Source organism: Solanum lycopersicum, chromosome 8, assembly GCF_036512215.1.
Source record: "Solanum lycopersicum chromosome 8, SLM_r2.1".
In the NCBI taxonomy this organism is placed as follows: Eukaryota; Viridiplantae; Streptophyta; class Magnoliopsida; order Solanales; family Solanaceae; genus Solanum; species Solanum lycopersicum.
Genome location: NC_090807.1, coordinates 37573276 through 37600833, shown reverse-complemented (window position 1 = coordinate 37600833; position 27558 = coordinate 37573276). Strand labels below are relative to the sequence as shown.

The window sequence follows — 27558 nt, the reverse complement described above, 5'->3', positions numbered from 1 at the left end:
AGAGTAATACTTGTTAACATACACATACGTCATTATATGAATTAGACATATTACCGGTTTACCTGATAATGATCTTGTGGTTGCCTTCGGCGTCTACAGGTAAAGTTCTCCGACCCTTTTCTAGCATTTATACCAAATAATGCATGGCATTTAAACCAACAAATTAATTCTAGCATTGTTTGGTTAGTTTGTGGTGCAAATTAAGATGTATATTTGTATGAAGTGTACACAATTTTTAATGGTTTTGTGTACACAATCCAAACTACACCATAGTAACGTAAAGTATATCAAAATTTATACCAATTCTGCATAGCATCTAAACCAATAAATTAATTCTAGCATTGTTTGGTTAGTTTGTGGTGCAAATTATGATGTATACCAGTGTACACATATATAAATTTGTACCAAATATGAAACCATAATATACACAATATTAGTTTTCAATTGTACCACTTTAATACACAAATATAAGTTTAGATTGTTTTAAAGTATATTTATTGGTTTTATTGATTTATTTATTGAAAAATATATATATGTTATAAGTTTATTGATTGGTATTTTTTATAGGATCTGTATAACATAAACTATATTGCTCTCAATTGCTTTGCACCATACGCAAGTACTCACCTATAATTAAAGTTTGAATTAATTAGTGGTTTATGTGATGATATAATCGATTTTTGGTTGAATTGGTATAATTTACAATAATTATGGTGTATAAAGTTTTCTTATATGATTGTGGTTAGTTTGTTTACTGGTATTGCTTGGTTAATAGACAAATATAAATTTGTACCAAATAGTAAACCATAACATACAACACAATAGTTGTAAATTATACATAATATTTGTAAATAATACCAAATATTAAACCATAACATACACCATAATACTTAATTATGATGTACACAATTTCTTAACCATAACATACACCATAATAGTTATAACTTGTACCAAATATTAAACCAATTGTGCATGCATTTACATCAGTAATTAATTTTAGCATCGTTTATTATTAAAAAAAAAAACCACTATTATACACAAACTAAGTAAATTGTTGCGTTTCGCGCGGTGGTGATCTACGTTAATAATCTAATTCTGAACATTTGATAATCAAGTATTTTTGGGTAGATACAATCCAACGATAAATTGTCAAGAATATTTTATCCAAAGATGAAATGAATTATAAATCCTGAAATCAAAACGATTTTGTTCTAAGTGTTTATGAATTTTTTTAGTAATTCATCATTTTAGTGTAGTTATTCATCATCAAAGTCTTCAGAAAAGATATGTATATTGTTTCATTGTCTATATTTTTATATTCCAAAAGTGTTACAAACATTTTATTCATCAATTGCGAGAGTTTTTCTCCTATTCAAGGCCTATACATACACAATCTAATTATTATACATCTTCTATCATTAGTTGTGTACTTGAAAAGTTAATTTAACTTTTTAAAAACAACTCTTGGAGTTCAATGAAATAACATATGCACTGAAATAATTTGAATTAAATAATGTCTTGACAAGTCCCTACTCAATGTCATTTGCAGTGTATGACACTACTTTGAAAACCATATTTTGTTGTTTATGTTTCCATCAATATGGATAAAATATTTGTTTTTTGCAATTTTTAGTCTAATGTTTATAAGGAGATACTTAATTCTTTAATATTTGATTAATATGGATTTTTCCTACTTTGAGAGTTAATTATTGACTTCAATACAACATTTGAACCCAAAACTTTTGATTAAGGTTGAATACAACACTTAACATCTCACTACATTCCTTTATTTTTAATGTCACTAATCAATTGAATGTCTCAGTAAGATAGAAAGTTGAATAACTAAAGAAATTCCATGATAGAATGTAACCGCCATAATTTCTGAACACTCAAAGTCCCTTCTTGGACAACCCATGAATTGTTTTGCCAATGAAAAATTTATAAAGGTCAAAGTCATTTATTTTATAAGTTTAAGAATTTAAATCTACGTGACACTAACAGTCTAATGATTACATCAAACACTTGATTAATATATCTTCACTTTAACATAATGATCAAAAGCATAACCATAAACAACAAAATTTAAAATATATACTCAAAAATAACAATTAATAACATATTAAATTATTGAATAGAAATACCATACAAGGAGTTTAAACAAAAATATATGAAATATAAAGGAAAAAATTGAGTTCACTGAATGCACATTGACCCGTTAAGAAAGTTATTCCCCTATATTATCTGAGGTTAAAAGGAATAGATCCTCTCAGGATAAAACTATGTTGTTCCCAATTGTATTGATTGATGTTAGTGAACACTCAATAGGAGCAAAGTACACAAACATTCAATTGTACGAATGCATAAGAAGTTCAGAATTTTCACTGTTTCAAAATGAGAGGATATCCCTCTATTTATAGACAACAAAGGGTAGTGCGAATAAATGTTTATTGTGTCTTATCATAAAGATGATAACTCTTTGAAAAAGTGACAACCTCTCATAAAAGTCAAAATTTTTCATAAAAATTGCAACACTTAATAAAAGTCACAACTCTTAAAAAAGTCGCAACTTTTCATAAAAGTCGCAAGTTTTCATAAAAGACGAAACTTTTCATAAAAGCGACAGTTTTTCATAAAAAGAAAGACTAATTTTGGAAATAATTAAATTAAAAGGACTCCTTCGTTGTTTTAAAATGAGAGGAAATCTCTTCATTATAAACAACAATGGGTAGTATGAATAAATCTTTATTGTACCTTATCGTAAAGGTTATAACTCTTGGGAAAAGTAACAACCTCTCATAAAAGTCACAACCTCTCATAAAATTCACAAATTTTCATAAAAGTTGCAACTTTTCATATAAGTCGAAACTCTTATAAAATTAGAACTCTTCATAAAAGTCCCAACACTTCATAAAGTCGCAACTTTTTATAAAAGTTATAAATTTTCATAAAAGTCACAACTTTTCATGAAAGGAAAGATAATTTTTGAAATAAATAAATTAAAAGGGAATCCTAGTCTCTGGTAGCTCCACGTTGGCGAGCCGAATGTTCTATTATATATATATATATATATAAGTTTGGAAAATTGTACTCTTGTAATACTACCTACTGTGTTATTTATTTGTAACTATATATGAATAGCAGGAATGTATGAGGATTTCTAATTTGAAGGAGTTATATTTTGTAACTACATATGAACATCTGACGCAGGAATGTATGCGGATTTCTAATTTGAAGGAGTTATATATGATGCAATCACATGAAAAAGATGGTTTTATTAAGATTATTGCACTCCAATTAGGAATCAACACAACAATATTTGAGTTGGTGATCAAATGTTTTGTGAGTGAATGATGCTTCGCGCTAAATATTCATAATGATATGAGGGTACAAGTATATTTAGATTAGAAAAACTATTTTTGGATTTCTTTTCAAAATAGGCATTATGTGTAACATGTGAAAATAGAGCTATGGGAACCATTGGATACCAAATTGATACTCAAAACAATTACCAAACGCCTCTGCAAACAAATTCAAGGAAATCGTGTGTAACGTCAAAATCCAATATGTTTCAGGCGTATGGATCTAATTGTAGATGATTAAAATAGAGAAATCGAAGGAACTGAAATAATCAACGACCCTCAAAATGATGTTATGGTGGAAGGTCAGGTTTACGTGGATAAACATGTACTATCCACAGTGATGCAAAAGTATGCACTTTTGAGGGAGTTTCGTTTCAATGTTGTAAGATCCAGCACTACTAGGTAAGAATTATTAACAATAGTTAGATTTATTTATTTTGTTGTGAAATAATATAAATCAATGAGAAGAAAGTAGGGAGAAGAGGGAAAACTTATTATTCCTGAGGGATATTTAGAGATTTACATATCTGATTTACAATGAAAGAGAACCTATTTATTTATAGGGAAAATCTAACTTGGTCTCTAAGTAGGATTCCTAACCATATCTTAAAAAGACTCCACATAATAGACATTCACTATAATACAAATTTATTTATAACACTCCCCCTTGAATATCGGTAGATTATGTGCCTCTTTAAAACATTACTAGATAAAACCCAATGACAAAAAATCTAATGAAGGAAAGAGAGTACATATATCTAATAATACGCATTAGAGACGCCTCATTAAGAACCTTACAAGTATAACCCAATGGTACAACCTTGTGAGGAAAAGGATTATATCGCTTATTAACTCCCTCTAATAAGAACATCAATTCAAAGATTTGAATCTTCATTTTTCCAAGCTTGTGCACCATCTTCTTGAAAATTGTAGTTGGTAGAGACTTGGAGGATAAATTAATTATATTATTAATACAAAAAACATGTTGCATGTTGATATTGCCATTCTTCGAAGTTCATGAGTGTTGAAAAGCATTGATGAAATATGTTTCCTTTAATCTAAGATCAAAGATTTCTGCAAGTTCCTTACTTCAACTTCTTTAAGCAAATAATCTATTGCCTTTTGAAAACTCTTCAAGAGTTTCAATTATAATCATAAACTTGCATAACAATACATTTATATGCTTATGAATTTTGAATCTATTTAATGCTTATGAGGATTATAAACAAGTTTCGAAGTCTTGTATATGCTTTAGATTGTGAATCCATCAGATATTTTCATATCAATTTTTTAAGGGACAACATCCAATATTAAATGTATGACATATTATAGTGCCTATATTGCAATTTAAATAAGTTTTACGCTTACCAAGATACATTGTTTCACTTTTCACTTGATAATCATTTCTACACCAACATGCTTTAATAGTCGTAGAATTTGTATCATCATAATCTTTTACCATATCGCATGTTATTGTATCAAGGATATCGTCAATGATATATCATTTTATATTGATTCACAATATGGTATAACTTATTGAGATCTCATCACTTCATCATTTTTAGGTAGATACCTCTCTCATGAGCTTTCATGAAGTGTTATGTCGTAAGCTCTTCAAGAGCACATTGTAACCTTATTATAATGATTTTGATTCTTTGATCCTACCCGTTTTTCAAGGATAATTTAACTTAGATTAGGTTAATCTATAATGCTTCATGCATCTCGTAGACTCTATCCTTTTGAAACATTCAATAGGAGCATTTACAGCTTGTGTGTTGCTTCTTAGCTCCCTCTTATAATAGACAAACTAACATGTATCTCAATGTATTTTGGAGAATCTATAATTATGCATTATTGTATATTCATTGATTATATCATATCAAAATAATCAACTGAAAAATATTTGGTCCATGACCATAAATATAAATAATTGAGAGAAATTGATCATAATTTATAGTTCTGAAATTACTTTTGTATGTAATATTGTATTTCAAATTAACACATGAAACTTTATTTTCATAAGCAATGATTTCACTTTCTGAGACAGTTAATGTCACATCAATTTTAATATTTATCAATATTATCAAAATAAATTTTCTTGATTACATATTCTTAAAGTTGTGCCCTTAACTCAATTAACTTACACAAACAATTTTGCGAATGTCAAACTACAAGCTGACATAAAATACATGTGATTGTATAATATATGCATGTCTTTCTCATATCACATGATAGGTGAACGGACTCATATTCACCTTTTATACTTTTTAGAGTTTAGGGATTTATTCCCAACATTAGTTGATCCAATGAACTTATCATAATAACAAGCAACAAAAAGAATTCTCGAAGAACCATCTAGCTCTTCAATGTATGTATATTACTCAGTATGCACATCTTTGGGATGATCAAATCATTCATGCCGACTAATAAAATTATTAATATTTGTAAACTCCAAGTGTACTATGCCATGTGTTTTTTGCTTAGGTAAAATTCTAATTTACTATTATATAAGTAAATTTTAATTTTATTACTCTGATAGTAATTTCATATTTATTTCTTCTCGTTATTCTACCCCTTCTAGAGGTAAGTCGTGATTTCATCACTGAAATTGTGCATCTGATTATATTATTTGTGCCAACATTTTTGCAAATATCAAGTTGCAAGATAACAATAACCACAAATGAGATCATCCAGAAGAATCATATATAAGTACAATAATTTATCTAATCAACCCACTAAATTAATGAATAAGTCTATTCCTAGAACGCAGCAGACTCAATCTTAACTTTCGTTTATGATGGTCTTACAATTAACTTGCCATGATAACAAAATGTACAAGAAAATCATCATTTAAAAGAATCTTCAGCTTCTTTAATGGATGATCATTTAATTTTTTTTATAATTCACCTCATCATTATAGGCCCATGATTACCCAGACGATCATGCCAAAGTAATAAAGTACTGAAATTAGTGAACTTCTTATTACTACAAAATGAGTCTCAATTACCTTAATTATTATCCAAGTTTTTTCAATAAAACATATCTCCCTAGAGACAGTCTTAATGACACCACGGCCACTACCCAGGGTCAGGACCTTTTCCATGCTTAGCATGGTTGGCAATGAGCATACATCTCATCACTTCAAAAAATGGATCTATATTTATTTAACATTTATCAAAAGTTCTTATTCTTTATGAATAAACACAATCAACTAAGCATATCATCTTATGATATCTTTAGCGCCTTGTAAATCAATTGTCTTCTTTCAGACATATTATGCATTTCTGTCACATTCATTAACGAATGGAGCTATTTCAATGGAATAGGTTTAATGACTAATTTTCATCAAAAACATATTGTTTTGCTTTAGTCATCATTATATCATCAATACAGTGCATTGAGACTTCAATTCAATGTCTTATCCATATAAAACAATTTTAGCTCATAAATCCTAAGACTTGAATACATTGTGTCACCGTCATTCAATAACATAATAGGACAAAGTGCAGTAGAACTTACCCTATAATATTTATAAATATTAATCAATCAACAAATCCTTAATTTTAAAAATACATCTACGTGATGTCTTATGAATGCTAATCGAAGTTATAACAATTGTAAGCTAAAAACAATGAGTAACAATAGATTGTACACCTTACTAATTATTGCATCATCCAATTATTACATCTCATGTATTATTGATGTTTTGTAAGGTTACTACACTCACATATAAGAAATTAAATGATGTTACCCTTTCTTCTATTACATTTGGCAAAAGTATTCATTACCCCCTGAACTTGAAGTTTTTATTCGTTGTACACCTAAATTTTATTTTGTTTGAATTACCCTCCTGAACTCATTTATTCATCCAACGTGTGCACCTGGTGTAGAAATTGAAATCGCACTCTACTAGGCGCGTGAGGGAGTGAGTTTTTGCAATATCATAAAGCTATAATAGTAAAGAAAATGTGTTATCTCCATATTTTTAATATTGACAAAAGTTTTCATTACCAATGAACTTGAACCTTCCCTCATTACCCATATGATTTTTTCCTCACTTTTCTCCAACCAGTTGCTAATTCCTTAATTTGTTCATCAGAAAACGTATGAATTTGAAGGTCGGGTTTCATAATTTGGGATCTAAAATTCATGAAATTTGACGGTGGAGGTTGAGAGTGGATTCTAGCCGTGGATGTGATTTTTTGCTTGACAGAGGTGGACGGTGGTTCCGCGAAGTGGATTGGGAGGTGATAGGTGGAAATGAGACGGGAGAGGTGGAGGATTAGGTTTAAATGGCCTTGCGCCGGTAGTGGAACCATTACTATGATATTTTATTTTTTGTCATTTTAATATATCTAGGTAGTTATAATTTATCCAGGTGGAAATCCACATCATCACCACTTTTGTCAGTTGACGCGCATGTGAATTCACAATAGGAGAAGTTGACAAAAAAGTTGTACGCAATGGTGGAATAAACAACTTTGAGGGTGTAATTAAAACAAAATATAGCTTAGGTGTACACCAAATAAAAAGCTTCAAATTCAGGGGGAATGAATACTTTTGCCATTATATTTCATACCAAAGAAGGAATAGTGTTGATTTCATCAACGCAACACACAAACGCCTTTGGGACAGTGCACACATATCTTCGAGACTTTTTTATTATTTTTGAGACTTTTGTATTGTTACTCGAGATGACAGAGTCTAGTGCTGATAACCTAAATAATATAAAACAATGAGAAGAAAGTAGTGAGAAGGGAGAAGACTTCTTATTCCTTTTTAGGGATATTTAGAAATTCAGAGATCTGATTTACAATGACGTAAAATCCCTTTATTTACAAGGGAAACCTAACTTGGTCCCAAAGTAGGATTCCTAACCATATCCTAAAAGGACTTCATATAATAGGCATTCACTATAATTCAAATATGTTTGTAACTTATTTGATTTTGTATAAATTTCTGTATTATTGAAAATATTCTTCATACACAGTTATTGTCTAAAATGAGCTACCAATGGTTATTCATGGAGTTTAAAATTGTAATTGTCATCTTTGAATAAATCTAAATTATTCAAAGTTATAAAATTCTGCGCCACACACACATGTCTAGAGGAGGATAGGCTTTGTTCAAAAAGACAGTCTACTACAGATGTGCTTGGTGCAATGTTAGTGGGGAAGTATGATAATACAAAAATTATTTATGTAACATCTCTCAACTAGAAAGAACTAGAAAGAAGTTTAAAATTTGGAAATACTCATCTTTGGAAAGTATAAGGAAATTTGGAATTTTTTAAAATTAAGTTAAAAGTGAGTTTTGATCAACTTCAAATGGACATAACACCTATCTCGGGAGGATTTAGGTGTAGTTACAGATATGATTGGAAATACCTTCGACTGATATTTCCAACGCCGCCAATTTTGCGCGATTCCGAGCTCGTATGAGTGAGTTATGCCCTTTGAAAGTTGGGTTGTTGGAATAAGAAAAGCCCAAATTCGGATTTTTAAGGGGTAGTTTGGTCTTTTCCTTGCCCTATGAATTTAATATATTTTTGGTAATTAAGTAAGGGGTGTAATTTGAACAAGATCAGTGTATACTTTTACCAACAGAGTTAGGGTTTTGAGAGAAGAGGAGAAAAGAATAGAAAGGAGAAGGGCGTTCAAGATTTGCAAAGATTATCGAAGTAACTTGTTGATTTCGTCTAGGGTGAACACTAAAGAGGCATGTGAGTGTATATCAATGTTGGGTTTGTTCACCCATGTGTCAAGCATGTCCGATTCAACATGATTTTATACTCAAAAGATTAGATTTTAAATGTTCTTAAATTGATTTCATTATTGAACATGAGTTGAAGGTTATGTATTTCTTAAGGGTACATGAAATCTAAGTTAATTTGAGAAAATAAATTGAATTAAAATGACTTAAGGTTAGAAAATGAGAGGAAAAATCGTCAACCGTCATCTAGGGAAAGTAGGCGCGGCACACCTCTTATGCGCTAGAAAGCCTAGGGCGCGCGCTTGCAGTGTGCCAAAATAGGGCTTCTGAACTTTGGGGAGGGCGCGGCGTGGCCCGGATGATCCTGTATTGGAGTTTTCACCCAGTTTTCATAACTTAGTCTGATTAAGCGTTTCTAAAATGTTTTAACACTTCCTAATGATTCTAACTACTCTCAGTGACTTCTAAACATATACAAATCATCTAGAAACAACAATTTCGACCTTGAATCCATAACTTCAAATTCAAGGATAGTTAAGAGCCATGTCTAAAAAGTTCTTAGAGTCTTTTGAAGAAATCTTTTACAACTGCCTTTAACCTTGTTTCAGGACAAAAATATCAAGTTGAGTAAAGAGTAAAGATAAGGACAAGAAGTTCATTTCAAGTTTCATTAGTCTTTTACAAACGTTTTAACTTCGTTTTAAGACTTAAATTGTAGTTCAGGTCAAAGTAAAGTGAAGTCTTTTCTTCAAAGAGGTGTATGGAGACTAAGTATTTCCAAAGAAGTATAAATTGTTTTCATATTTAAATAAGAATGGAAACTGAGATTTCCAAAGAGCCTTCGGGCTAGTTTTTAGATTAGAGTAATAACTTTCTAAATAAAGCAAGCAAGGGAATTGAGATTTTCAAGATAGCATTTGAGCTAAGTTTTGAGCACTAATCTCAAATCACAGAATTAAGTAATTTTTTCAAATATAAGAGATCATATAATGATATTTTATGGAGTCGTATGAGCACCAATATAGGGGAGAGTTCAGATAACTCCTAGTCCCCATAAACCATGAAGCCTCCATGGGTAGAAAAGGGTCATACTTTATAGATGATTCATTTAGTGCTTTATAACATAGACTAGCGGATCCACTTAGTAGTTTAGTTTCTATAGCAATGGCAAGGTATAGGATGACCCTAACAGCTTGAGGCAAAACGTTGTACCATCACTATAGCTCTTAAGTGATGATTGTCAATTAGAGAAACTCCACAAGAAGTTAAATGTATTTTATATACACAGTTATTTGTATTTTTACATACAATCCCTAAGTTATATTGTATCCTTGCATACATAATTGGCATCATGTTTTAAACAACTTTTATTCATATTGCACTTGTTTTAAATTGCTATATATCAAAATGAGTTCAGTCTTGTAGAGTTGAGTTGAGCCAGGCAAGTTCTTCAGATTTCCCTTTCAAGCTACGCTTATATTGTTAAGCATTCCAACTCTCATACTCGTACATTCAATGTAGTGATGTCAGTTGATTTGCACTATATTATGATGCAAACACAGGTAACCAGGATCGGCATCCAAGGCACTGTGATCCAATTGAGCACTCCAAAGTCATTTGGTGAGCCTCCTTTCATTTTCGGAGGACTCTATTACTTAATTTCTAGCTCAGTCATTAGGATGTTGTGGGGTTTGTCCCAACATCCATCTCAGTTTTAAAGGCTTCATAGATAAACAATAATATATTAGTTCTTTGAGTCTTTCCAGTATTATCTCTTGTCGTTAAGACTTGGGTTGCCAAATTTGGCCAAGTTTAAATGTTTCAGTTTTAAAAACAATCTTAGTTATTACATTCTTCCAGTTTAGGTAAGTTTATTAATTACTGTCTTCCGCTGAGTTAAGTAAGCTAGGCCAAGGGTTTGCTCGGGTCAAACAATGGTCTTCGAGTGCCCGCCACACCAAGGGTGTAGGCTTGGGGCGTCACAAACTTGGTATCTAAGCACAAAGTTCAAGAGTTAAGACTCTATTACTTAATTTCTAGCTCAGTCATTAGGATGTTATGGGGTTTGTCCCAACATCCATCTCAGTTTTAAAGGCTTCATAGATAAACAATAAGATATTAGTTCTTTGAGTCTTTCCAGTATTATCTCTTGTTGTTAAGACTTGGGTTGCCAAATTTGGCGAAGTTTAAATGTTTCGGTTTTAAAAACAATCTTAGTTATTACATTCTTCCAGTTTAGGTAAGTTTATTAATTACTGTCTTCCGCTGAGTTAAGTAAGCTAGGCCAAGGGTTTGCTCGGGTCGAACAATGGTCTTCGAGTGCCCGCCATACCAAGGGTGTAGGCTTGGGGCGTCACAAACTTGGTATCTAAGCACAAAGTTCAAGAGTTAAGAGTCATAGGGAGTATATGAAGTCGTGTTTGTAGAGTTTTATTTATCAGTGTAAAGAGCGCAACATATTTAGGATACAACATTTAGGAACTATATCCCATCTTTCACACTATTTTCGTGCATTAGAGTTTATCTCTAATTCGTGCTTGTGCGTGTTTTCAGATAACTATGCCTCGACGAAGAGCACCAAGAGGTCGTCGAGCTAGAATGAACGTTGAGGAACAAGGGGTACCAAATGCACCTGAAGTGCAACCCAAGGAGAAGTTAATTTTTCATGTCGCATTAAGAGAGGCAATTAGGATGCTAAGTCAGGTTGTGGCTAACCAGGTTTGTCAGCAAAGAGGAGCCCAACAAGAAGGGGCTGACACTTCGAGGATTCGTGAGTTCTTGAGGATGAATCCCCCAAGTTTCACTGGTTCAAACAGTACAGAGGATCAAAAGAAGTTCACTGAGTAACAAATAAAGGTGTTTAGGGTGATGCATGTTGCTAACACTGAAAAAGTTGAGCTAGCTACTTATCAACTCAAGGGGTTGCTAGAACTTGGTTTGATTAGTGGAAAGAGGGTAGAGATGAGGATGCACCACCTGCGAGTTGGGCTTATTTTGAGGAGGCCTTCTTGGGGCATTTATTTCCCGTGAGCTAAAAGAGGCCAAGCTATGTGAGTTCTTCACACTTAAGCAGGAATCTCTAAGTGTTCTTGGGTATGGGTTGAAGTTCACTCAACTATCATGTTATGCTCCGTGGATGGTTAAGGACATGAGGAGTAGAATGAGTCTGTTTGCTGCTTGTTTGGGCTAATTCTCAAGCAATGAGGATTGGACAACAATGCTTATCGGTGGCATATGATTTATGTTTCGGAAAAATGAAAATAGTTTTTAGACTTGTTTAGAGTCGTCACTTAATTTTTGAGAAAAATCAAGAAAAACTTAGTTTTCAAAAGATTCAAACAAAAAAATCAATTTGAAAACTTAAAGGGGTTCAGGGATTCTATACTTTAGGAAGATGTTTAAGGCACCTAAAATAGTCGCTAATGCGGTTATCCATCAACTAACTTGTTTGGCTAAAACGTCTAATTTATTTCAATTTATTTTTTAAAATGCTTGAAATATCAACCTATCTTCTCATCGAATTATTGAACTTGTAAAATTTACTTAGTAAAAAATTATTTAGATATACTTGATTTAGTTGAATCGTGAAAACAAAATAGCATCTCGCGAGGAATTTGAGATTTTCAACCCTAAAGATGACGACAAATAATAGCAGATAAATAAACAAAGAAATGTTGTGCGTTTGTGTGTGTGTGTGTGTGTGAGAGAGAGAGAGAGAGAGAGAGAGAAAGGTCCAAATCTGATTTCTTTCCGCCTGGATCGATATTTGGACCCATATTGTTTTTGGGTCTTAGGACCATTTTATTGTTCTTGTCCTAATCTAACAAAATAACAATAAATAAATTTACAAGACTTAGGCTTAAAAATAACAAAATGCTACACTTTCAAAAAAATAGTAAAATTTTTGGACTCTTGGGCCAATTCTTCAACTCTCTTCAATTCTTCAAGCTATTTCGACTTCAAAATCTGTTTGCCAGTTTTTAGAATGACCGATTCAAGAAGGGGTTTTGGATCCTTTGGTTTTTCCCCGAAATGCAAGAGGAGGAGAGGAAGTTCGTAATGAACTCAAACAAATTTCACATGCAACGCAAAAATAAGATAAAGGATTAGTATTTAATAACATCATCTTAAAAACCACCACTCAACATGGTAACAAAACTTTCCAATTATGATATGGTTATTTACCAAAAAGGAACACAACAAAACATATAGCAAACAAAAAATTCATATTTGTATTTTATAGCAAAATTTACATAATTGCGCTCCATAGCAAACATAAAACTGTATAATTCGCTATGCATATACATTTGTATTATTCGCTAGCCTAAATTGTATAATTCGTTGGCCTATTCGCTGCAATTGTATAATTTGCTTTGCATACAGTTGAATCGAATTAAAATGTATGTATATTGCATAATTACAAGTGTATAACAAGAAGATATATGTTTTTCTCGCTTTATACAAAAACAGAAACACAATATATACACTTCTGTTGTATAAATCTAGAGAAAATTGTATTTCACTGCAATTGTATAATTCGGAATTGTATAATTTGTTGGCTTTTTTCTCTGCAATATTTGAAGTAAAATGTTTGTAAATTGTATAATTAAGTGTATAACACGAAGACATATATTTTTGTATGTGTATATATAATTTTCTCTCGCTTTATACAAAACAGAAACAGAATTATACACTTCTGTGTATAAAGCGAGAGAGGCGAGCGAGAATGGAGAGTGGCGAGCGAGATTTTTGGGAGAGAGACGCTGGCAAATTTTAGCTAATGTTTGCTATGGAGCACAATTAAATCAAACCCTAGCTATTCCATTTAATTTAGGTTATTAGTTTGCTATTATATACAATTTTCCCAAAAAAAAATCGCACAATAAGACATCCGAATTCCAATAACTATTTTACTCATAGCCCAAAAAGAAAATGGGGAGCTACTGCTCATCCAAAAAGCACATAACACCCAATAATGAGGAAAAAGATAAATAATTAAAAAAACGAGCAGACCTTTATGACCTTAATAGTAACAAGAAAAATAAGTAGAGTGACAAATGACACCTTGAGGAAGATATAATAAATTGATATTAAACAACTGAAAGGAAATCAGTATGTCGAAAAAAAAGTGAAAAACAGGTGGTACAACAAAAAAAATGTGCATCAATATTAAATTTCAACCTCAGTATACTATTCCAACTGAAAATAATTAATATGAATAAAAGGAAATTTGCAAAGCATTGAGTTTGACAGATTGTGATTATAACTAGGCAAATGGAAGCACTGCACAAATTTGGTCAAGTACAATCTCAATATTTAAACTCCTCAAAATGGTATGAGAATACTTTAAATCGTATTGGGTGCTAACAAGTCATTTTAACCCAAAACAAATGTTGACTGTACAATGTCAGCATTTCCGTAAGTAAAAAAAAATTTCATGCTAGATAAGATTATACCTTCTTAGAGAATTTATATAATGAAAGGGGCGTGAATAAATCAACAAATAATAATAGCAACATGTGGCGAGATAGTGCATAACCTCCGAACACAACTGACAAGAGAAAAGTAAAATAGACCATAATACTGATAATATTATGCGATAAAGCGGGACCTCGACACGTGCAAATTTTAACATGCTTGTTTGCTGCTCAAGTATGGATGTAAAATACATTCATCAAAACCGTGAAATTTAAACTAGCCTATTACTACTGGCAGCCACCAACACACACACATATATGTGTGTATATATATATAGAATAAAAGAATCTATAGAAGCTTACATATATATATACGAAAACGAATTTTTTACACCGACTTATATTTATTTCGAAAAAACAGTAAATAACAAAGAATATATAAACGCTTTAAAATGGGAAGTACAAGGACTTGAAAGTGATATAGAATATGTGAATAAAAGAATAAAATATTTTTATGAATGTTATAAAGCAACTACCTTAGGATAAAAACAGTACTTAGTAAAAATAGCTTCATCAAAGAATATAGATTATCTAGACTTACAGATCCAAACAGAAAAAAGATTCCAAAGAGTAAAACCAGACAGTACAATTAAGTGTAATTTCGGAAACGGAAATCATATCTTACATACAGAAGATACTCAATATAATACTCTAATAGACCTTATAATTAATCTTAGCGAAAAATTAAAAGAATCAAATAATAAAATCATAAAGATATTAAGTGAACAAGAGGAAATACAAAATAAGCAGAAACAGCTTTTTAGCAGAATAGAAAATAATCTAGACTACTTAAAAGAACAAGGAATAGACTTAAATAAAAAATTAAACGAATTAAAAAATAAACCTAAAGAAGAATTTAATAATACATTAGTAATAAAGATACAAGAAATAAAGACAGAATTAGAATTAATAAAAGAAATAGTTCTTTCATGATAGATTTAATAGAAGCAGAAGCTAATAAAGAAGCAATAAAATTAATAGAAAAAAGAATAACCCTTCCATCAGACTATAAAGATTTTATCCCATCTTCAAAATCAGATCAAGTTTAAATAATATAATAATATCGCTTTTATTATCTCTAAATAAAAAGATAGATAGAAACTATAAAGAAAAAATTGAAAGTAAAGATACAACTGGAATAGGAGAACTAATAGAAAAGCTAAATAAAATAGCAATTACCCCTCAAAAAGAAAAAATAATTAAAAAAGAACAAAAAAAATGGACATTTTTCCAACTAGATCAAGAGATAAAAGACCAGAACCTAGTTACACCCAGAATAAAATAAGTAATAACTTTATATCAAAAATATTAAATAGAAAATCAAGAGAAGAAAATAATCAACAATTAGGAGAAATAATAGACACAGATAAAGATATACAAATTTTTCAACAAAATCAATTAAAATTATTAAATCCAAAGGTACTATATAATACAAACTCAAAATCTCAATTATATAAACACTATAGAGAAGAACAATTATCAGTATTAGGAAAAAATTCAGTATCGTTACCACTAGTAAACGCTGAATCTATAAAAGAAATAGAATATGTTAAAAAAGATCTAATGCATATAGGATTAATAGTTATAGGAATTAAAGGATTAACTAGAAAAAATTTAGGAACAAAAGCATTAATTACTATATACGATAATAGATGGTCAGATGTAAAAAAGGCAATTATAGGATTAACAGAAGTAGACATGACTAATAATGGAGGAATTTTCTACATAAGTCCAGACTTAATGATGAATTTAAAAGAATTTGGAACTAAAATAAAAATAGGAATACAAACTAAAGGATACGAAGAAATGAGTAGTGGAAAAAATTTATTAATATGTGTAGGATTCCTAGGAAAAATGACAGATAATAGTAATACTAGATTTAAACTACAAATAAACGATGTAGTAGAAGTAATGGGAAATAAAGGGATAAAACTAATAAAACCAATAAAAATAGACCCTGAAGAATATGCAGGATTGGAGTGGAAGTTAGGAAACTTTAAAGAAAAAGAAGCATTAACACCAGACGCTCACTTAATATATACAAATTCTAAAGGAGAACCTTCAATTAGATTTACAGATTATAATTATGAAGCTCAAAAAGACTTTGAAGAAGAAAGTACTATAGAAGAAATGCCTTTAGAAGGAATGAATATGGAAATAACATTAGAAGAAGATTATGCAGTAGACATAGCTATAGAAAAAGCAAAAGAAATATGCAAAGAAAATAATAATAGACTTTTTACATGTAAAGGATGTAAATTAAAAGACTTAAATTTAGAACAGACCATATCTCATTTTAAAAAATGTAATCAAAGAAATGATAATAGAGGATATAGATTAGAAAAAGATTTACAAAATAAGTTAGAAAAAAGCAGTAATATAATGACACAAATACAAGACGATGATAGTGAAATATCCGAATTAGAATCTATACTTAGTCAGAAAGAATTAATGGAAACAGCTAGTTCTAGTAGTCCATTTCAAAGAACAAATGAACAAGGACATACTGCAGACAATAGCACAGGAAATATACCACGAAGAAGAGTATATAGACAAGGAGATACTCCAACAATAGAAGTAAAACCTATGGGAAAAAGAATGCCTATAGAAGAACCAATAATACTCCAAGAGGGAGGAAGTAAAGGTAAAATCTTAAATATAGCAGCACATGATCCACAAAGGTGGAATTCAGTAATAGACTTATGGAAAGGAATAGTAGTAGCAGACTTTATAAAAAATTATACAGAAACTGATGCAGAGACAATGTACAAATACTTAGAAACGTTTTTAGGAGAATCAACTAAAGCTTTATGGGAAGCTTATAAAGTAGAATTCCCATCAGAATTTCAGTATTTAGTGTCATTAGGACCAAATCCTTATAACTTTACAAATAAAGTACATACATTAATAACAGGGGAAGATCCAAATAGTGGATTATTAGCTTTACAGCGAAATGCTGTAATAAAATTAGAACAATTAAGTATAAGTAATTGGTATTACATAAAGAAATTTTTAAATGATTACTTCTATTATTGTACAATCAGTGGAAATGCTTTTGATCAAGACTTAGGCAAAAAATTATTTAATAAACTACCAGGAGCCTTAGGAAGAGAAATAGAGGAAAGATGGACTAAAAGAGAGGGAGTAATACAAAACCCTCAAGCTAAATGGTCAATAGGACATAGAATACAACATATAATGGAAATACTACAAGAAAAATGTACTAATCTACAAATACAAAAACAACTAAAACAGAATGAAATGAATTTCTGTAAAGACATAATATATACAACTCAAAGTTATGATAAAGACCAATATAAAAAGAAAAGATATAAAAAATACCATCCACAAAATAATAAGAGATATAATAGGAAAGGATATTTTCTTAGAAAATCCTCAGCAAGGAAACCATATTTAAATAGAGATAGACATGTTAGAAAATACAGAACAGATAGAAATTATAAAAACAAGCTAGAATGTTTTACATGTGGAAGTATAGAACATTTAGCAAATACTTGTCCTAAAAGATATAATGCTAAAACTAGAAATGCACAACTAGTAGAAGAATTTAATGAAGCATTATTAAATGTAGACGAATATATGTCAGACAATGAAAGTATTTACTCTATAGTAAGTATTGATATAGATGAAAATAACAAAGAAGAAGATTCTTCTAATTCAGAAGGAGGAGAATTAATTAATGAAATCGGAATAGAAGACTTGAATATAGATAATCTAAAAATAAATTTTATGAATATAGTAGAATGTGAACATGATTTTGAAAAGGATACTGGATTAGATAGTAATCCATGTAACTGGTGTAAATGGTACCCAAGCAAACATAAAAGAGCTAAATGTAATAAATGTTTTATAGAAGGATGTATAAATTGCATAGAGACTCAATTAGAAATAATAACTCAGAAAAGAAAAGAAATATACACAGATGAACCTCTAGTAAACTTAAAAGTACTAGTACTAGAAGCAAAAATAAAAGAATTAGAAGAAAGAATAGTAAGGTTAGAAAAAGGAAAAAATATACAACAGGAACAACCAGTAGATAATCAAGAATTAATGAATGAAGAATCTAATACTTTAATATGTAATGAAGACAAAAACATAAACACTATCAAAATATTAGCAAAACTTCATATTGGAAAATATGAAATAGAGACTTTAGCATTAATAGACTCAGGATGTACTAAAAGTATTCTAAATAAAAAGATTGTACCCATAGAATTAATAAAAACTTTAGAAAAACCACTCGCAGCCATGCAAATGGATGGAACACATAATATATATAGACATTATATAGATAAAGCTCAAATAAGTTTCTTAAATACTTGTTCAGAATTCTATAAACCCACCTATAAAATGGATAAAATATGGGTAAGAGATCTGGATATAAGGGTAGATTTTGTGTTAGGACTAGATTTTATATTACATAACAAAGGAGGAATTTTAATAACTAGAGACGGAATACTTTTTATGAAAAATACTACTCATACTTCAGTTTTAACTAATAAAATTGAAACTAAATTAAGACAAAAAGAAAAATGTTGTGAAAATTGTAAAAATGATAGAGAATGTAATAAAAATAATTATAATATACTATATGAAAATATACTAGACATAGAAGAAGAAGACGAAATAATTAATAAAAATTATGTTTTAATAGAAATGGAAACAGAACTATATAACTTTAAGACAGGAATACAGAAAATAGGAGAAATAAAAAATCAACAAGACTTAGATAATATAGTAAAAATTTTAGATGAAATAGAAATAATAGGAGAAAAACCCTTAAAATATTGGGAAAATAATCATGAAGTGTGTAAACTAGACATAATAAATCCAGAATATATAATTAAAACTGCGTCAATAGAAGCTACAAATCAAGATCTAGAAGATTTTAAAATACAAATTAAAGAACTATTAGAATTAGGAGTAATAAGAAGATCTACTTCAAAACATAGATCAACAGCATTTATGGTAAGAAATCATAATGAAATAATTAGAGGAAAAGCTAGAATGGTTATAAATTATAAAAGATTAAATGACAACACTAGAACAGACGGATATAAACTACCAGACAAGACAGAATTAATAAATAGAATACAAGGAAAAACATTTTTTAGTAAATTTGATTGTAAATCAGGATATTGGCAAATAAAGATGCATCCAGACAGTATAGAATGGACTGCTTTTAACTGTCCTGAAGGACATTTCGAATGGTTAGTAATGCCATTTGGGTTAAAAACAGCACCTCCAATTTTCCAAAGAAAAATGGATAAAATATTTGGAGAATATAAAAGATTCGTTTTAGTATATGTAGATGATATTTTAGTATTTAGTAAAAATATAAAAGAGCATTTAGGACATTTACAAACAGTCTTTAGGTTATTTGTTAATAACGGAATAATAATTAGTAAAAAGAAAATGGAATTATGTAAAAATTATATAAATTTTTTAGGAATTATTTTAGGAGAAGGAAAGGTTAAATTACAACCTCATATAGCTAAAAAAGCATTAGATATGCCAGACAAATTAAATAGTTTAAAAGAATTACAAAATTTTTTAGTTATAGTTAATTATGCAAGACCTTTTATAAAAGATTTAGGAAAAATAGCAGGACCATTATATTCTAAAACCGGAAATAAAGGACAAAGAAATTTTAATATAGAAGACATAAAATTAGTACAAAAAATAAAAGAAAAAATAAAAAACATTCCTGATTTAAATATGCCACTAGAAACAGATTATTTAATAATAGAAACAGATGGAAGCTTTGAAGGATGGGGTGCAGTACTAAAATCAAAACCACATAAATATAGTATTAAACAAGAAGAAAAGATATGCGCCTATCAAAGTGGAAAATTTAAAGAAAAAGGTAATAAAGCTAGTATAGATGTTGAAATTTTAGCAGTAATATATGGTTTAGATAGTTTTAGAATTTATATTTTAAATAAACCAGAAATATTAGTAAGAACAGATTGTGAAGCAATAGTAAAGTTCCATCAAAAAATTAATGATAAAACTAGCAGTAGAAGAAGATGGTTAAAAATTTTAGATACAATATCTATTTACCCTTCTATAAATTTTGAGCATATTAAAGGAAATGATAATAATATAGCAGATCAATTAAGTAGATTACTAATTAAAGTTTAAATTTTACAGAATGAGACCTCTACTATCAGACAAAGGTAAAAAGGTTCAACCTTCAACCCCAGGTTTGGCAGACTCTTATAAACAGACAGTACTAGCTAATTTACATTTTAAATCATTAGATAAAATAGACGATATTAAAGTAGAAAGAATGCAGTTTGGATTACAAAACCTAATTGCATATGGACCGTCAAACTTAACTTTTAGACATTTACCTAATTGTCAATTAGATAAACAACAGACATGTCTTATAGATAACATATGGATAGCACATAATAAAAAAGATACTAAATACATAATTGCTGTTCTAAATGCTTTAGGATACTATTTTACTAATAAAAATAAAGACAATAAATTTAAATATTATGTAGTAGTTCATGGTAAGACAAATGGTGTTTTCCAAACATGGATAGAAGTTTTAGACTCAATTAAAGATTTTCATAAACCACTTTTCAAAGGTTTTAACGATTTTACAGAAGCTTTAGACTATGCTAGAGGAATTTTAGGACCAAATTATTATATTTCTCCAGCTCTTAGACAAAACCCAGAAAAAATCCCACAATATAACATCCAAAAAGACACAGACAAAATTATATTTTGCGACCATTGCTCATCCATGACTGAAGCATTCAAAAGGCTAAATTTAAAAAATGAAGCCTTAATAGAAGAAAATGCCAAGCTCAGAGAAAAACTTAGCAAACTGGAAAGCAAAGGTAAGAATATACAAACTCAGACAGATACGCAGGGTTTTCCATCCCAAACAAAAATGGATGAGATGGGTGTGCATTCCCCACTGAATGCTAGGAAATCCACTGTATCGGATAATGATACAGCTAGTCCGGTTCAAACGGTGGCCGGTAAAGACTTCTCAAACCCGTTAATGGCTGTCACTTTGCCAAAAAGTGAGAAAGACGAAAGCTCATCTTCAAGAAGAAAATTACCACTCTCATTTAACCAAACAATCAGACGAAAAGTTAAAAAAGCCCAAAAAAATAAAGAGTTAGAATTCCTAATAACCCAGACTGTAGAAAAACTACTCAAACAAAAACAAGAAAAAGACAAACATATAAACCCAAGCCCAATACAAAGCCCAAGACAAATTTCTATTCCTAGCCCAAATAATTCGGATAATTTTGAAGACTCAATACAATTTGCCCAAGACCCAAATGATGATGACTCAGGAGCAAGTTTTGATTCAATTGCATTGCATAATCTAGACACATAAAAAAAAAAAATATATATATATATATATATATAATAATAAATATTTTAAATATTATCTTATTATATTATTACACTTAAGAGAGGAATGCCTCTTTAGTCAAAAAATGTGAGTCCCACTTTACTCACTACCACACATGTGGAAAAACTGTTGGGACGCGTCGTATTCAAGAAAAAAGATAAGATAAAGGATGTTGAATCAGATTCCAGAAACAATAATGCAAGAAGAAGGGGCAATAACTTCACGATGGGGCCCAAATGCGTACCCGGCTGAAGTGATAAGATTCCCTTTTCCATTTGAAATCCGGAGTTTGAAGTCCGAAGACACCTATAAAAGCAGACGTTATCAAGACAAGAAGGAGCAGAAGAGAAAAAAGAAAAGAAAGAAAAGACCCACTACAAACACTCTCAAAAAATTCCCAAAACTACCTTTTTCATAAAACTATCCTTTAGACATTGTAAAAAGATTTTCAGATTTTGGTTCTTTAAGTATTTTTTTTTTGTTTAAAGAAAGCTTGGAAGTTTTCGGGTTTCCCGAAAGGGAAACTTCACTCTGTTCTTATAATGTAAGTTTCATATTTATGTTTCTAGTACAACTTCCCATATATGTAAATTATGTGTGTTAAATTCATGTAAATACATGAGTTTATTTTAAATTTTGTTAAGTATATATTATCATGAATCTATTTTACCTAGTATATGGTTAGTCTCTTAGCCTCTTAAAATTATTGATGGATTAACTTGTAAATTCCTAGGAAATTGTGGGGTCAGTTCGAAAGTTCATGGATGAACTATGAATGACCAAATCCGGGGTGGAGTTAAAGAAAATTAATTTTAAGAACAAAAGCTAAGAGAAAGAGATGAACAGTAAAAATAGATTCATGAATGGACAGAGTCCATAATTTAAAAAAAAAAAAAAAAAAATTAAAACTAGAGGAAGTTACTAGAACTTAATATGAGAATTACAAAATAGAACAAGAAAGAGTGAAGGAGTACTGAGTAGGACTCTTTACAACATTTAGAAAAAACCACTTATAATTTTATTGAAATAAATAAAAAATCTCTAGAAAGCCATATATATACCTTAAAGCTAAGACTAGTACCGTCTGTTTATAAGAGTCTGCCAAACCTAGGGGTTGAAGGTTGAACTATATATATATATATATATATATATATACACACACGAAAGAACACTAAAGCTAAGCATCTTCAAGACTTCTAAAGAGGTGAACGTAGAGAAGTTTAGACTCAGAGCTGTAGAGAAGAACACTTAATTAAACCTCAAGTTAAAGCAAATATAGGTAGCTAAAACATTCTACGACTCATCAAGAAGGCAAACTTTACTAGAAACAAATCAGGTGATTACTTTAAATCGATCAGGCGAGAATAGAGACACAAACAAAGAGATAGAGCGACAATATACTAAGCCAGCATACTCAAAAACAATAAATTAAATACCAGCTTAAGCATATCAACTCAGCTTCAGTCTACTTACAAAACCGAAAAAAGAAAAAGCTCAAGAGTAAAGATTTCACCTCTTTTGGTGCAGCGATACCGAACAAGACGAGCGAAGAACGTGCAACGAATTCCACGCCACAAAACTTGAACATGAACTACCGACCAGAAAACAAAGCAGAGTCTCGAAGAAACTTGGGTAAAACAATGGTAAACGAGATGATATAGGGACTCTCAGATCGAAACCAAGTAACTCTTCCTTTCCTAGAATGTGTTTCGTGTGTACTTCTTTAGCTTCTTCACTATGCTAATTTCTAAAGAAAAATTCAACTTTCTCTTCTCGCCTTTTTTTCCAACAGAAGAATCTCTCCCCCTCAAAATGACAAAACAGATATTATATAGGGAAATATTAGGGTTAGTAAAATGGGGGGAAAACCTAGGGAAATTTCGGATAAGGACCAAGACATTTCAAAATCTCAAATTTTGAAATCATCCCCAAAATCGAAAGAGATCTGGAACCGATACTAAAAATTCCAGAATTTGCAACGGGGGAGTCATGGGAGCCGCTCGATTAGGCGCCATTACGAGAGAAACGCGGAGATGAAGACATTTGGCTGCCAAGGACGAAATAAAGCTGTTGATCATACAAACCATACAGGTTGAGGGAGACAACGCGAGGCGTGAACTCGCCACTTTCGCATCTGCCTTCGCGTGGAGGAGACGGGGTGCGTACGGGGGCTGCTCGCGCGTTTTGTCTCTTCTGGGTTTTCTTCTCAAGCGTTGGAAAAATTCACGCGTTGGGATGAATTTCTGGGTTCTTGATTAAACGGGGCGAGTATGGGTTGATTTGGGACGAGAAAAGGGTCGGGTCGGTGTTTTCTTTTCTTTTCTTTTTTTTTTCTTTTTTTGTTTTGCGTTGAGGTGTTGGGCTGGGAAAATTTCTGGAAATTATTGAGCTGATTTTGGTTGAGAAGCAACAAAGGAACGGGCTGGCCGGGAACTTTGTTAATAAATGGCCCACTTTGGGTCTTAAGAAAATAGGCTAAAATATTTCTTGCCAAAAATAAGATGAAAATAACTTAAATACACAACTATAAGTTTTGTATTCTCTATTTTTCCTTTCTTTTTTTAAATATTATGTTATTCTTTTTTTTTTAATTTTAGTAGAAGTGTATAGATACGTAATATTCTCTCTCCTATAATACACAATTCCCCAATATAATACCTATCTTTTCTCCACTAAAACACTCAATCTTCTAAATCAAAGATTTTGAATTATTAATTTTAATTAAAACACTCAATTTTGAAATTTGAATTTCAAAATTCAAAGAATTTCAAATTTCAAAGAACTGGACAATCGCTCTCCCGTTCTTATTGTTCTTTTACTCCATCATCGTCTTCAGTTCTTCTTACACCATCATCGTCTTTAGTTATTCTTCTTAACCTAACATCTGTTATTGGTTTCTTCTTTTTTTATTCTTGTTCATTGATTTGTTACATCAGTCGTATTTAGTTCTTCCTTTTCTTTTTACTCCATCATTAGTTTTTCCTTTCTTCCTTTTTTGTTTTGGTTAATTGTTTTATTACATCATAGTAATGAATCCTTTAATTAATAGAAAGATTTATGATTCTGACGATGAAAATTGGAAAGAAAATAGAAAAAAGTCTTTGCATGATCCTATGAATCTTCAGAAGGATTCAAACAAAGATTCTGGCGAAACATCAAAATCAAAGGTTGTCAAAATACAACAAAAAAAAAAGAAAAAAGAAGCAGCAACCATTGTTGTCAGGCCTACATTGTTTCGAGTTTGTATTTTTTATACTTATTTTTAAATTGTTGTTGAAATTAGTAAAAATCTTAAGGAATCCAATATGTATCAAAAAATTATGAAAATTATTATCATGTATCAGACAATAGGTTTAATACATAAGTACTAAGTGGATTAGAATGTTTCGTCTATGCTTTGATACATGAATTAGATGTGTATCATATGATTTCCTAAGTATCAAGGTTTTTGAAAATTTTTATCATGTATCAATGAATAATTTCAATAATTGTGTCATCAACTGTGCTTGCTGATACATTTTGAATCAGTGTGTATAGTGTTTTAGATGATGCATTGATACATGAATTTGTAGTGTATCATATTATTTTCTATGTATCATGAGGTTTTGAAAATTGTTATACTGTATCATTCAATAAGTTTTTAATTTATGCTGTATTTTTTTTGTAGAGACATCGCTAAACAGGACTGCGATAGCCTGTAAGTATCAAAAAAAATTCGTTTGTCCTTTTTAATATATCATTAAGTTTTTAATTTATGTTGTATTATTTTGTAGAGACTGTGGGTTATATGTTACTACATTTGCCGAGTATATGAGTGACCAAATCAATATATCATATGCTGATTTTAGTCATGATTACCTACGTCAAAGATATGGAGCATTGCTGTGGAGTTATGGAAGCGAGAAGGCTAAGTGCGGATATGTTAGTGACAATGATTATCCACCAAAATCTAGGGGCGTAGTCACACCACAACCAGAAGAAGATTTAGTTCACATAGTTAATGTTGATTAATGATCTGTTACCGTAAATTAAGCTGTTTTAGTTAACAAGTTTAAATGTTCCATTTTTCCCCATTTTTTTTTCTTAACAAGTTGACCAGAACATTCATTTGTTGCTTTATAAAAAACATTTAAAAAATCAATCAGTTCTTTTGTATTTTGCCAATCTTCAAAGCTAATTCTTAAACTCGGATCAACATTATGAGCATTAAAAACTAATTGTAGCGGTTCTTGATAAACATAAGCAACTTGAAGCATTTCAAATAAAGAATTCCATCTAGTGCATATTTCTTTTGGAATTTTTCTGTATGCAAGTCCACATTCATTACAACGATTTTTAAATTCAGTAATTCTAGCTTTTACTTTAGCTTTAAAAATCCAATTACAAGCAAGTCTAATTTTTTCACAAGAAACTCCAAATTGAGAAATACCATCTTTTACTATTAAATTATAAATATGTGCGACACACTTAATATGAAAACAACCATTATCAATTGGACAAAGTCTAGTTTTTAAATAATCAACGGCTCTTAAATTATTAGAAGCATTATCTAAAGTGATACTCATTATTTTATCACATATTCCATAATATTGTAAAATAGAGCCTACTTTTGATGCTATGTAAGAACCGGTTTTAGTTTCTTCAACATATTTATACACTAATATTCGTTTTTGCATGTTCCATTCATGGTCCATCCAATGGACAGTAAGTATAAAATAATCGTTATCATTAGGACTACGTCTCATGTCTGAAGTAATAGATAATATACCATCATAATAAGCAAATAAACAACAAAGAAAATGAGAATATTCTTTTTGATATTTAAAAATATCACTTTTAATTGTATTTCTTGGAATACCTTCATAATCTGGGTTATATAATTCTCGAATATAATGAACAAAACCAGGATGAGAAGGAAATGAAAAAGGTAAACCACAAACACCAACCATTTTAGCTAATTCTCTACGATCTTTTTCTTTACTATACGTGCGGTGTGTGCTTCGACTAGCCGAATTAGATATATTTAATACACTTTGAACCATATTAGAACCTCCAACAACCATAGAACTTTCGGTATGGGTGTTCCATTTCTATTAGCTCTTTCTATATCATCTAGGCGAGCAAATTCTTTATTACACTTTCGTAAATGTGTTCTTAGTCGTCCCGTTCCCCCTTGTGTACCAGTAGTTACATGTTTCATTACCAATTTACATTTAGTGCATGTAACAGTAGTTTTCTCCTCATTTTGTATCAAAAATTTCCATACTCACGATCTTTTAACACGTACGACAGCGACATTTGAAAAAGTAGGTAAAGAGGGGACTTCGGTAACCGGACTAGTCGGGGTAGGAGTCTCTTCATCTTCCTCATTTATTTCTACTTCTTCTTCTAATTCTTCTTCAAAATTAGTATAATGTCTATTTAAAGACTCATGATCTACTTCATTTTCACAATTAAATTCAATAGGTCTTGGTGACGTAAAAAAAGTTTCATTAACACAAGTATAATCATTAGTATTAACTAAATATCTAGGTGGCAAATTTTTAGAACAAGAACTACTTACTCCTCCCATTTTATTTTTTAATTCCGACATTGGTCTTTTACC

At 30.5% G+C, this 27558-nt stretch overlaps 2 long non-coding RNA genes across 3 annotated transcripts; one reads left to right on the top strand and one right to left on the bottom strand.

Moving 5' to 3' along the window:
- Window positions 1–21936: 21936 nt before the first annotated feature.
- LOC138337631 (uncharacterized) lies at window positions 21937–23605 on the bottom strand. The gene is made up of 2 exons (XR_011210993.1): window positions 23467–23605; window positions 21937–22259 (listed from the first exon to the last, which is right to left on the bottom strand). It is a non-coding gene; the product is annotated as an uncharacterized lncRNA (long non-coding RNA).
- LOC104648678 (uncharacterized) lies at window positions 22290–26111 on the top strand. Of its 2 annotated transcripts, XR_011210995.1 has the most exons (4): window positions 22293–22497; window positions 23481–23635; window positions 25621–25650; window positions 25727–26111. It is a non-coding gene; the product is annotated as an uncharacterized lncRNA (long non-coding RNA). The 2 variants fall into 2 exon arrangements; XR_011210994.1 differs by lacking the exon at window positions 23481–23635 and having other exon boundaries at window positions 22290–22497.
- The last annotated feature ends 1447 nt before the right edge of the window (window positions 26112–27558 follow it).